Source organism: Vombatus ursinus, unplaced genomic scaffold, assembly GCF_900497805.2.
Source record: "Vombatus ursinus unplaced genomic scaffold, bare-nosed wombat genome assembly UNPS02014778.1, whole genome shotgun sequence".
Lineage (NCBI taxonomy): Eukaryota > Metazoa > Chordata > Mammalia > Diprotodontia > Vombatidae > Vombatus > Vombatus ursinus.
This window is the reverse complement of record NW_020954556.1, coordinates 52,552,233-52,564,642: the sequence shown is the minus strand read 5'-3', so window position 1 is coordinate 52,564,642 and position 12,410 is coordinate 52,552,233.

Genomic DNA, 12,410 nt, shown 5'->3' with positions numbered 1-12,410 from the left:
AATCTGGCCTCAGACACCTGACCATTACTAGCTGTGTGACCCTGGGCAAGTCACTTAACCCCATTGCCTAGCCAAAAAAAACAAAAACAAAAACAAAAGGTTTAGTTTCTGTAACTCCCACTACTTAGCTACCTAGTTCCCTTCTTCTGGAGCTATGTGGTTGAAAGTATGTGCAGCTCCATTGTGCCTCTGCCATGGCCCTGAGGTAAGTAAATTGGGGTACAGAACTGCTCACCACTCCATCACTGCCCCACAATAGAGCCTCCTCAGTTTCAGATACCTTTACGAACACACACAGTCACCAACAAACCTTAACAAATGATTCTTCATTGATTCCTAGTCAATGGTACCCTTTTGTATCACCCTGTGCAGCATTCCCTGAAAACAAATGTTTAGACTAATACTGAGGTTTAAAATAAATTTCCCTTTACCACAGAGACATGCCACTTTGCATGACTGTGGGAGGGGCTGTGCTGGATGGTCCGTGTGATTGTGGGGTGCGGTTGGAAATGACTGATTCTGGGAACCCCTGGCTCCCTGTCTAGGAAAAAAGAATCATTTGAATATTGTGAAGTGGTTTGCATACTGATAGAACAAAATATCTCAGCATGACCTCCCCTTTATTCCCAGCTACTGTCACCTGTGGGTATGTAGCTTCCTGAATAAAATCAGAATTTATTTTTTTGAGTTCTAAAGAAACCAAATTCCTTGAGCAAATTAACTAATTCCAGAGGCAAAGGAAAACCCTAATTATCTCTTAGCTTCTTAATTGGAAAAGTTCTTAGAATCTTTTTTATATAGTACTTTATGTTTTCCTAATTACATGTAAAGACAATTTTAAACATTCATTTAAAAAAAATTTTGAGTTCCAAATTTTCTCCCTCTCTTCCTCAACTTTCCCCTCTCTGAGTTGGTAAACAATTTGATATAGGTCATATATGTATGATCATGTAAAACATTTCCATATTAGTCATGTTGTGAAAGAAACAGACCAAAAGAAAAAGACCATGAAAAAATAAAGAAAATGAAAAACAGTATGCCTCCATTCACATTCAAACTCCATTGGTTCTTTTCTCTAGAGGTGGATAGCATTTTCTATCATGAGTCCTTTGTAATTGTCTTGGATCATTACATTGCTGAGAATAACTAAGTCATTCATAGTTGATCATTGTACAATATTGCTGTTACTGTGTACAGTGTTCTCTTGATTCCGCTCACTTCCCTTTTCATCAGTTCTTGTCAGTCTTTTCCAGGTTTTTCTGAAATCTGCCTGCTCATCAATTCTTATAGCACAATAGTATTCTATTAAATTCATATACCACAACTTGTTTGGCCGTTCCCCAATAGATGGACATTCCCTCAATTTCCAGTTCTTTGCCATTAGGATCCTATTTTAAACAAGCTCCAATTATGTTGGTGATCATTTCATCCACTTATGTCTGTGTGTGGATATCAAGAGATAGTTATTGTATGAGAGCAAAGTAACTATGGGGCTGAGAGCAGAGACTGGGATAGTGGGAGTAGAAGATTTTACTCAGAGAGCTTAATAGCCCCAAGAAATGACTGTCCTGGTGTTAGACAGACATCCTCCCAACTGAACCAATCAAAATGGGAATTCTAGGAAGAGAAAGAAGTTCTCTCATGTGAAGTCTGCCTTTGCATCTCAGAACCTGGTGAGAATGGGACAGGAAGGGTAAGAATCTGACTGGAGAGAAGGACTCTATCCAGTTCTTCCCATTTGTGTATCATATCCCAGGGCACACAAAGCTATACAGCAGGGGTTCTTAATCTTTTTTTGTGTTATGTATCCTTTGGGCAGTCTTGTGAAGCCTATGGATCCCCTTTTTAGAGTCATGTTTTTAGAAAGTAAAATGCATAGGATTACAAATTAAATTAGTCATATTGAACTAAGATTGTCAAAACATTTTTTGAAAAATTCATGGACCTCAGGTTAATAACCCCTGCTCTAGAGAATCTATTCAACAGAACTCAAAGAAATTTCCAACATTAATAAAATTATTTACTGTGTGCCTTTTACTCTATAGAGAGAGGTACTATCTTCACTAACATTAATGAATTAAAATTAAGCAGTTAAGGAATTACTTTTCTAAGAAGCACAAGATTTTTAGAAAGATCAGCTGTGTTTATCTTTCTGTCCTTTGAACTGAACATTTTTTGCCTCATTGTTATTATTTCTGCTTCAGGAGAGTTAAAAATATATATTATTTATGTTCCTTTTAAGGAAAAATGGATCCAGTCAGTATTCTATTGAATTATGTTCTTCTTGTAAATAAACCCCTTTGATCTATGTAAAATATCCACTATGTGTAACCTGTGGCTAAGTAGCCCCCAGGCTTTGTACTCATAAACCTAGGTTCATTTTTAGGATGTTGTTCCCTAAATCATATTGCTTTATCTCATTATGCCCCCATCTAGAACCTTCTCTGGGAAATCTGATACCACTCGTGTCTAAGTTTGCACGGCACCCATGCAAGCATTCAAGATAACAAGCCACAGCGGGTATTAGACAGCATTTATGTAATAGAAAATTGAAAAACTACGTAGAGGATTCACAGTACCCCAGAAACAATTGATACATTTTCCCTCTGTCTTCAGTCAGCCCCATCTTCCCCAAAGAAGCCTATATAGTCCCTAGAACTCATAGCACCACCCTGTGATTCGAAAAAAAACCTGGAGTTGCAAGAAAGGTAGGTTCGAAAATTCTGGTGAATTCACTTTTATCCCAGGGATGCATATAGGCCTACAACATCCCACTAGAAAGAAAGTGAAGTTGGAGTTGTTAGAATGATAATTTTCCCATTAGAACCCAAAGTCCAAATAACTGAGGGTTATCACAGAGGGCAAAGTCCAGTTCTTCAATTTTCCACCAATTTAACTGCTCTTGGACTTTTTTTTTTACTTTTCCATCATGCTCCCACCACCCCCTTCAGCTTCCTATTATGTGTTGTCTTCCCACATTAGATTGTAATCTTGTTGAGGGCAGGACTGTCTTTCTTTTTATTGTATTTGTATCCCCAACACTTAGTACAGTGCTTGGTAAATGGTAGGTTCTTAATAAGTGTTTACGGACTGACCAACTGTATTCTTTGTTGTGTTCAATAAACTTGTTCTGTTTCATATCAGGTTTTTGATGTGTCTGTTACCAATTAGTTCCTTATTGATACTCCATTTCCAGGGTCCACATTATGTGATCCTCTTTTCCCCTAAGAGGATGGGATTGCCCAATAACTCCCCCTTTATTGAGGGAAAGTTAGATTCTAGTATTTACTTCTCTTTAAGAGCAGGACTTGATCTAGGTACTCTTATTTCTTTCTCTAGAAGGATGTAGCCCAGAACTCTCAAACTTGGGGTTGCTAGAGAGTCAATATCAAAGTTGGGACTGATCTCCTCCCCTTAGAAGGCTCAGCAAGAACTCCCACTACTTAACTATTCAGGTTGTCCGATTCTAGGGCTATTCATTTGAAAGTATATGAACCTCTAATGTGCCTCTGCCCCTGCCCTAAGTATCTATGTGCAGACATTCAGAATTAAGTAAATCTGGGTGTAGAACTTTTCACCACTTCATCACTCTCCCACCTGCTGCTATGTCTTAGGCTAAGAAGCTGCCATCCTTGTGGCTAAGGGAGAAAGATGGTCATTTTGGAGGTAATGCTAATTTGTCAGCACCCCTCTGGAACCAAAGTCCTCTCTATGATTTGTGGTCTCTGATCTGTGCTCAGATCTCTCTGGATCTCTTTGAAAAAGGAAAATTGGGACAACTTTGTAATGTAAGTTCTCTTCTATAGGCCTGGAACAAAGGAGTGGCTCTCATGGCCAAAAACCTGAACAAACCAAATCATCCCTAAAACTGAAGACATTTTCATAATCCTTTCATTGAGGTTGTCAATGGCTATGCCTCACATTCTTCCTGAGGAAATTCAACCAGAGTCCCAAACAAAGAAATGCTTATTTTCCTGTGACCTCACCAAATTGCAACCCCTATATGTGAAAGAAACTGAACAGTCTTGGCTAGAGACTTAAAAATTATAAGCTATTCAATTGCAATTCTACTTTAGAAAACAAAGAATTTAAAATATAATCAACTAAGAAGAAGAAAAAAACAATTTTTTTGGTTATGTCATTCAAGATCCTTGATCTGTCTCAGTCAACAAATAGTAAGCACCTACTATGTGTCAGGAACTGGGCTAAGCATTGAAGATACAAAGGAAGACAAAAAAAATAGTCTGTACTCTTAAGGAGCTCATAGTCTAATGAGGGAGACATCACACACAACTATGTACAGGCAAGATATATTCAGTATGAATTGGAAATAATCAATAGTGGAAAGTCACCAGTATTAATGGAGATCAGTAAGGCTTCTTGCAGAGGGTAGGATTTTAGCTAGGACCTGAAGGAAGTCAGGAGATAGAGATGAGAAGGGAGAGAATTCAAGGTCTTTTGCTTCTAGTTTCTTTATAAGTATCAAGCTAATGTGATATGAAACAGAACAAGTTTATTGAACATAACAAAGAATACAATTGGTCAGTCTGTAGACACTTACTAAGAACCTGCTGTGTGTCAGGCACTATACTAAGTGCTGGGGATACAATTACAAATAAAAAGAAAGATAGCTTTGCCCTCAAAAAGTTTACAATCTAATGGAGGAGGGGGAGCATCTCCAGTCATCCTGATTTGTATCTTGCCACTGGACTCAGATGGCTCCAGAGGGGAAAGTGAGGCTGGTGACTTTGCATAGCCCTCCCTCACTTAAATCCAATTCACTTGCAAATCATGGCATCACCTTCCTGATGCCATGGTTCTCTTTGACAACACATAATAGGAAGCTGAAGGGGGTGGTGGGAGCATGATGGAAAAGTAAAAACAAAAGTCCAAAAGCAGTGAAACTGGTGGAAAATGGAGAGAAGACTGTGCTGGGCCCCCTCCTTAAATGGAGATTTTGGAGCTCATAGCTCTGCCCTTTGGTCAAAGAGTCCAATCAGCGGTATGGGGGGTACTGAGGATACATGAGTACCAAGACTGATTCAATCTTTCAGGATAATGAGATTTCCCAATGATGAATTTCTTAGGATATAAAGGCATGATCGTAGAAGACCAAAAATATCCCAAAGCAATGCAGCTGGTGGGAAATAGGGAAAGAATACAGAAGAGTCTTGTACTTGAATCCCATAGAGTGTCAAGAAAACTTTTCCTACCTGGTGGGTCCCATTTCCCCTAGAGGACTATATGATTGATTCAGACTTACAGGGCCACCTTGGGATTGAAACCCTCCCTTAAAAAGAAAAAAACATTAAAAGTCATCATAGTCAACTTTCCTTCCTTGGACCTGTACAGCTCATATTATTCACAAGTACTAGGAAAGAGAAAGGTCAGGGTTTGCTCCTACCCATCACGGCTCTGTGTCTTGTTCATTACTCCTCAGTTCTAGCTTCTCTCCTGATCCTTGGGTCTGAGCTTCATTGTTACATCAATCTTTCATTCCCCACTTTTGCATCTCTTTGCTCTGCTTCCATGACCGTAAGGTCTACAAATATCAAACTCTCTTCTAAGGGTGTTCCCTAAGTCTTTCAATTCCATCAAGGTTTGAAAACCATCTCTCTTATCTCTTTGCTAAGCTGCTACTTATACTTTTCACCATTAACATTAACACTGTCTCAGTCATTCACTTCCTCTTCCTCAGGAAAATGTTGTAACTCTCATGTAAGTCAACGTTTGCCCATGTATGATGTGTATGTCCACATGCATTTTCTAAATGGATATATGTAGCTCACAGGTGGCATGAATAGATAATTCTGGAATCTGTCCCACTCTTCTCTAAGGGATTTCCATCTTGAGGAAAATGGAAAGACTGTAGCTGAGAGCTTGTTTCTTTTCTCATCTATCTCTAAAAGATGTATTGGCCTAGAATTATTCACTGCTAAGTGGTTCAGTGAATAGACTGTTGGACTTGGCTACATGAAATTCAAAGTTCAAATCTAGTCTCAGATACTAGCTTGAATGACCCTGGGCAATTCACCTAACTTCTGTCTGAGTCAGTTTCCTCATCTATAAAATGGGGATAATAACACCACCTACCTCCCAGGGCTGTTGTGAGGATCAATCAAATGAAATAATATTTGTAAAATGCTTAGCACAATGCCTGGCAGATAGTAGATGCTTAATAAATGTTGATTGATTGAGTGATTACTAGCTGTGCGACCCTTGGCAAGTCACTTAACCTCTATTTGCCTCAGTTTCCTCATCTGCAAAATGGGGATAATAATAGTACTCACCTCCCAAAGTTATGGTTATGGTGAGATCAAATGAGATAATGTTTGTAAAGCACTATATAAATGCTAACTATTATTGTTATTATTATCTGCCCTCACAAATATCTCTGGTCCAGTCTAGAGTTATGAGTCTGGTTCAGAAACAAAGTCTTTTCTCATTCACTTTAAAAGAGAATGGTAGCCAATTTAGCTCCTTCTTACTATATGTTGCTTATACAAAGGAACATCACAAGTAAAAAGTAAACCTATTTATCCAAGCAAAGAGCAAATGGAAATTGGAGAAGTTATGCTGATTAGAATATGACAAAAAGATGTAAGAATGAATGAGCTCATTTACCTGGCAGCAAGATTAAATCTCAGCTCAAACTAAGAGAGAAGACCCCGGTTCACTCAGGGAGAGCATTCTTCCAGTCTTTAGGAAGGCAAGCTGGGAATTAGGGACCTATTAGGCTTACCCCACATGCTTCACTCTCAGCTGCTCACCCAATAGTCTCTCAAAACCATGAAGTATCCCTCTCAAGAAGTTGTGGCCCCAACTCCTTCTCTATGCAGATCCCCTCTGGGGACCTCAGCTTTCTCTCCATCAGCTTTCTCTCCACAATTCCAGAATCACTATTCCTTGTATATTTCAGCAGCAAGCAAAGTTTCCCCAGGCTTGGTTGGAAGCTTACAAGGAGATATTCAGGGTTAACATTTGAACAGGCCACTTAACACATTTCCAGCTGAAATCAGCTGTGTATATATCCTGACATTCCTTTCTCAATTTATGAGCTCTGTCCTAACTTTAGTTAGCGTGACAGAATTCTGTCCCCCTCCTCCCCTTCTCAGTGTACAAGAAGCATATCCCTTTTAGTTGACACTTTCATCTGAGTCTTTTTGAGGCTAGAGAAAAAACTTAGACCTCTCTCAATTTGGCTTTCCAGTTCCTGTCATCCCTACCCAGTGACTAGGATCAGATCAGGAAAAGTCCTCAACACCCAGAAAATTATCTAAAAAACCTCAAAACATTAGAATTCCTGTGGGGGGGGGAGCAAAGCTTAAACTGACATCACAAAGGCAAAGATAGCTTTCCCTAGCATATATGTAAAGCACTTTTATATGCTTTAAAGGATTATGTAAATATAAGCTGTTATAACGATAGGTCTTGGTAAAGTACCAGTCCCATGCCTCAATGTGACATAGAGGTCATTCCTGGGTGAGTAAAGGCTACTTCAAAAGAACACAAGTCCCAATCAGTCCTAGAGGCTGAAAAGGATTTACCCAGTTTTCTAAGAACTAGCCAACTCTGTTTTGGAAAGGCATATCACTAGTTTAATTAATAGACTGCTCTACTGCGCAACTCTGTGCAAAATAGATAATGAAGCATACCTCCCACTTCTTGGGAAAGACATGACAGATTACTCAGGCAGAATGTTGGCCACTCAGTTTTGGGCCTGAGGTCAGTCAGTTGTTTTTGTTTAACCATTTTCCTTTGTTATTTGGGAGGGATCAGTTAGGGATGGTAGTGAATAACCAGCAATAATTGGGATACGAAAACAAAGGCATCATTCTTTTGTTTATTTAGTTTTTAAAGAGCATTTATCTATAAGTCTTAGAGCAGGACTGCACAACCTGAGGCCTGCTGGCTTTGTGGCCCTTGGACAGCTTGTGGCACACCAAAGGATTTAGAGGTGGGGGGGGGGTTGTCACTAAACGTAGAGGAAAACACCCTTTGTATGTAGAGAAAATCCTTTGGCTTTCAGCTGTAAGCCAAAGGGTGCAGGTTGTGCAGGCCTATCTTAAAGCAAGGTTTTGTGTCATGGAGCCCTTTAACCATCTGATGAAACCTAAGAACCACTAATCAGAATAATGTTTGTGTCCTACAAGGGCAATTAAAGGCAATACTAAATTTCACTTTGAGGTTAATAAAAATGAAGATGTATATATTTTTCCCATTCAAGTTCATGCCCTTCCCTGAAATCTATCCACAGAGTCCTCAGGATTTCATGGTTAGGAACCTTGTCTTAGAGGGATTATTATGGTCATCTGTAAATGTATACCTCCATCAACAAAATCGCAAATTCTTATGCTATTGTTATTTTTATTTCAAAGCAATTTCCTGGCAACAAGGTATATAGTATAATGATCCTCTTTTTACAAATTAGGAACCAAAGGCCTAAAATGTTTAAGTGACTTGACCAAGGTCACACAATTATTAAGTAGCAAAACTGAGACCTAGATCTTCTGGCTTTAAGACTAATACTCTTTCTGTTGTTTTTTCAGGGCTTTAATGAAGTAGGTCCATTTAGTGGTATACCTAATCTAAGGCAGCTAATAGTGCAATGGGAAAAAGCATGGGATCTGGAGCCAGAAGACATGAGTTCAAATTCTTCCTCAGATACTTGCTGGTTCTGTGACCCTGGGCATGTCATTTAACCACTATTCTTCTCAGTTTCCCCATCTGTAAAATGGTAATAATAATAGCACTTACTTCCAGCGTTGTAAGGCCTAAATGAGGTAATATATGCAGAGTGCTATATAAATACTAGCTATTACTACTACTATTTTACAGATTAAGAAATAAGCACAGAGAAGTTAAGGGACTTGCCCAAGGTCATAGAGTGGCCAAACCAAGATGGCAATTCAGGTGTGATTGGAAATCCAAGGCTCTTTCCATCATAGGCTTACCTCAGGATTAGGCCAGAAACTCAGCTATTTTTCTGTGATTTTCCAAAGAATGATGGATTTGATGGGTAGTGCTATTTTGGGGGTATAAATAACTTTTTTCCCTATGCCCCAATTCCAGGAACAGTTGCTAACAGAGCTCAGCAGTTGAACAGCACCAAGATCAATCCCCTAAGGATTCTCCTCCTATCTCGATGGAGCTTTACCCTCTGTCTAACATTTGCTGAGAGTTCTGTTCTTACAGATGTGATTTTTCCTTTCCAGAGAAAAGTAATCACAAACAGAAATCTTCAGAGCAAAGGACACAAGGAAAGCTTTTTATACCCTCTTCACTAGCTGCTATTGTGATGGATGAAACGGCAAGAACAATTAGAGCAAATGTCAGTGTAAATCTCTGTAGGAAAAAAAAAATAGGCTTCCCAAGTTTCCTTTTAAGTGGCCAAGGCATTCTCTGTGTGTGGTGTGTATTTACTTTAGACACTGACATGGGATTAGATTTAAAACATATACCACTTGACTATCTAGTCCCAGGCACACTCTTTGAGTAGATAGTAATAATGGCTAACATTATATAGCACCTACTATGTACTAGGTACTGTACTAAGTGCTTTACAGATACTATCTCATTTGATCCTGACAACAACCCTGGGAGGTAGGTGCTGTTATTATCTCCATTTTATAGACAAGGAAACTGAGGCATAGGTTAAGTGATTTACCCTAAAGTCCCACAGCTAATAATCAATCAATTAATATGTATATTAATGATATATATATTAAACATCTAATATGTACCAGGCACTATGTTAAGTGCTGGGGACACAAACAGAGACAAAAGACAGTTCCTTCCCTCAAGGAGCTGACAATCTAGTGGGGGAGAAAACAAGCAAACAAATATATATAAAACAAAGCTGTACACAAAATAAGTAGGAAAAAATAACAGAGGGGAGCACTAGAATTCAGAAGGGATGAGGAAGTCTTCCAGTAAAAGAAGGAATTTAAATTGGGACTTAAAGGAAACCAGGTAAATCAGTAGGTTGAGGTGAAGAAGGCAGAACATGCCAGGAATGGGGGACAGTCAGAGAAAATGCCTGGAGCTGAGAAATGGAGTATCTGGTTTGTGCAACAGTCAGGAGACCACTGCCACAAGATCAAAGAATACCTATCAGGGAATAAGGTGTAAGAAGACTGGAAAGAGGATGGGGCTTTATGAAGGGCTTCGAATGCCAAGCAGAGCATTTTGTATTTGATCCTGGGTGCAATAGGTAGCCACTGGAGTTTATTGAGTAGGGTGATATGGTCAGATCCTGGCTTTAGGAAAATCACTTTGGTGGATGAATGGAGGATGGACTGGAGCGGGAAGAAACTCGAGACAGGAAGACCCACCAGTAGGCTATTACAATAGTCCAAGAATGAAGTGGCAAAGGCCTGTACTAGAGGATGGTGTGAGCTCTACCATAACAGCTAAGGTAGGAGTGGGAAGGAAGATTTAGGGGAAAAATCACAAGTTTGATTTTGGATGTGTTGAGTTTAAGATGTCTACTAGGCATACAGTTTGGGATGTCTAAAAGGCAATTGGAGATGTGAGGTTGGAGCTCAGCAGAGAGTTTGGGGACAGGATAGGCAGATTTGAGAATCATCAGCATAGAGATGGTAATTAAATCCATGGAACTGATGAGATTGACAAGTGAAACAACACAGAGGGGGAAAGAGAAGAATGACTGAAAGAGGACCCTGAGGGACACCCACAGTTAGAAGGTGTAATCTAGAAAAGGATCTAGCAGAGGAGACAGAGAAGGAACAGTCAGATAGGTAGGACAAGAACCAGGAGAGAGTGGTGTTCCAAAAACCTAGAGAAGAGAGAATACCAAGGAGAAGAGAGGAGTCACCAGTGTAAAAGGCTGCAAAGAGGTCAAAGAGAATGAGAATAGAAAAAAGGTCATTGGATGAATAGTAGCAACTTTGGAGAGAGCAATTTTGGTGGAATGATAAAGTTGGAAGCCAGATTGTAAAAGGTTAATAAGAGAGTGGGAGGACAAAGTAGCGGCACCTATTATAGATGGCCTTTTCCAGTTTAGCTACAAAGGGCAGAAGAGATATAGGATGTTAGTTATCAGGGATAGAATGATCAGGATGAGGGAGACAAGGACATACTTGCAAGCAATAGGGAATGAACCAGTAGACATTAAGAGATTGAAAATAAGTGAAAAAATGGGGATGAGAGTGGGCAATCTGTTGGAGGAGACAGGATGGAATGGGATCATTTGAATAGGTAGAGAGGTTGTCCTTGGTAAGAAGTAAGATTACTTCATCATGTGAGAAGGGGTGAAGGAGGAGATAATGTCAAAAGTATGTGTGTGATAGGAGATGAAGAAGAAGGAAGAAGAGGGAGTACTCCATGAGTGGCCTTTTTCTGTAAAATAGGAGGCAAGGTTCTCCCCTAAGGGGTCAGGGGAAGTTTGAGAAGGGATGAAAAGATTTAGAAGAGCCATTGTGGAGAGCGTGGTAGTGAGTAGACAAGGAAAGTTTAGAAGGGCCCAGTGGAGGTTATGTAACATAAATTTACAGTAGACCCAGTCAGAACAGTTGTGTGATTTTCTCCATCTTCATTTAGCAAGCAGCATGTAAGTGGAGCAAAGATGGCAAGTGGTGGGAATGATACAAGGTTGAGGCTTGGCTGATATGATAAGGGGACTAGGGATTCAAAGGAGGAGGCCAATGTGGAGTTGAATTGGTTCACCAAGGAGTCAAGATGGAGAAAAGGGGAGAAAGTGGTTAGTACAGGGGAGATGGCTTGGGAGAGAAGTGAGTGGTCATGGACCTAGAAGCCATAAGGTAGACAATGAATAGTAGTAGTAGTGGTAAGAAGTAGTATGGAAAGCAAATGGAAGGGGAAAAGCCAACAGATAATGGTCAGACAAGATTTCAAAATTCTGGAACATAATAAGTGCCTGGGGCAGATCTGAACTCAGATCTTTCTGATTCCATGTCCAGCACTCTATACACAGTACCACCAACTGTGGGGGTAGAGAGGCAGATAATTGTGACCATAAGACCCATAGATTCAATTTTAGTTGTCATTCAGTTTCTAGTTCACCATGGTTTCAATTGGTATCCAGCTAAGCAGGAAATGGTATTTATTTGCTGTGTAGTTAGTACGAATCAGCCAGTATTCTGGGCCCTGGACTTCCTAGACCCTTCTAACTGCAACTACCATTTTAATGATTATATCCACATAATGAAACACCTCAGGCTTAAAAAACAAAGGGAAAAAAAGGAAAATCTCCTCTTCTTCTCTTTGTGGGCATCTGTACCATAGGAGTCGGGAGTGGAAGGGAAAAGGAAGCCTTGTTCAAGGGTAATATATTAAATAAAGATTCTAATAGATTTTGGTTGCCTCTTTGCTTACAATCTATTCTGTTTCATAGGTACTAAGGTTTAGAGTTGAAAGAAACCTTAGAA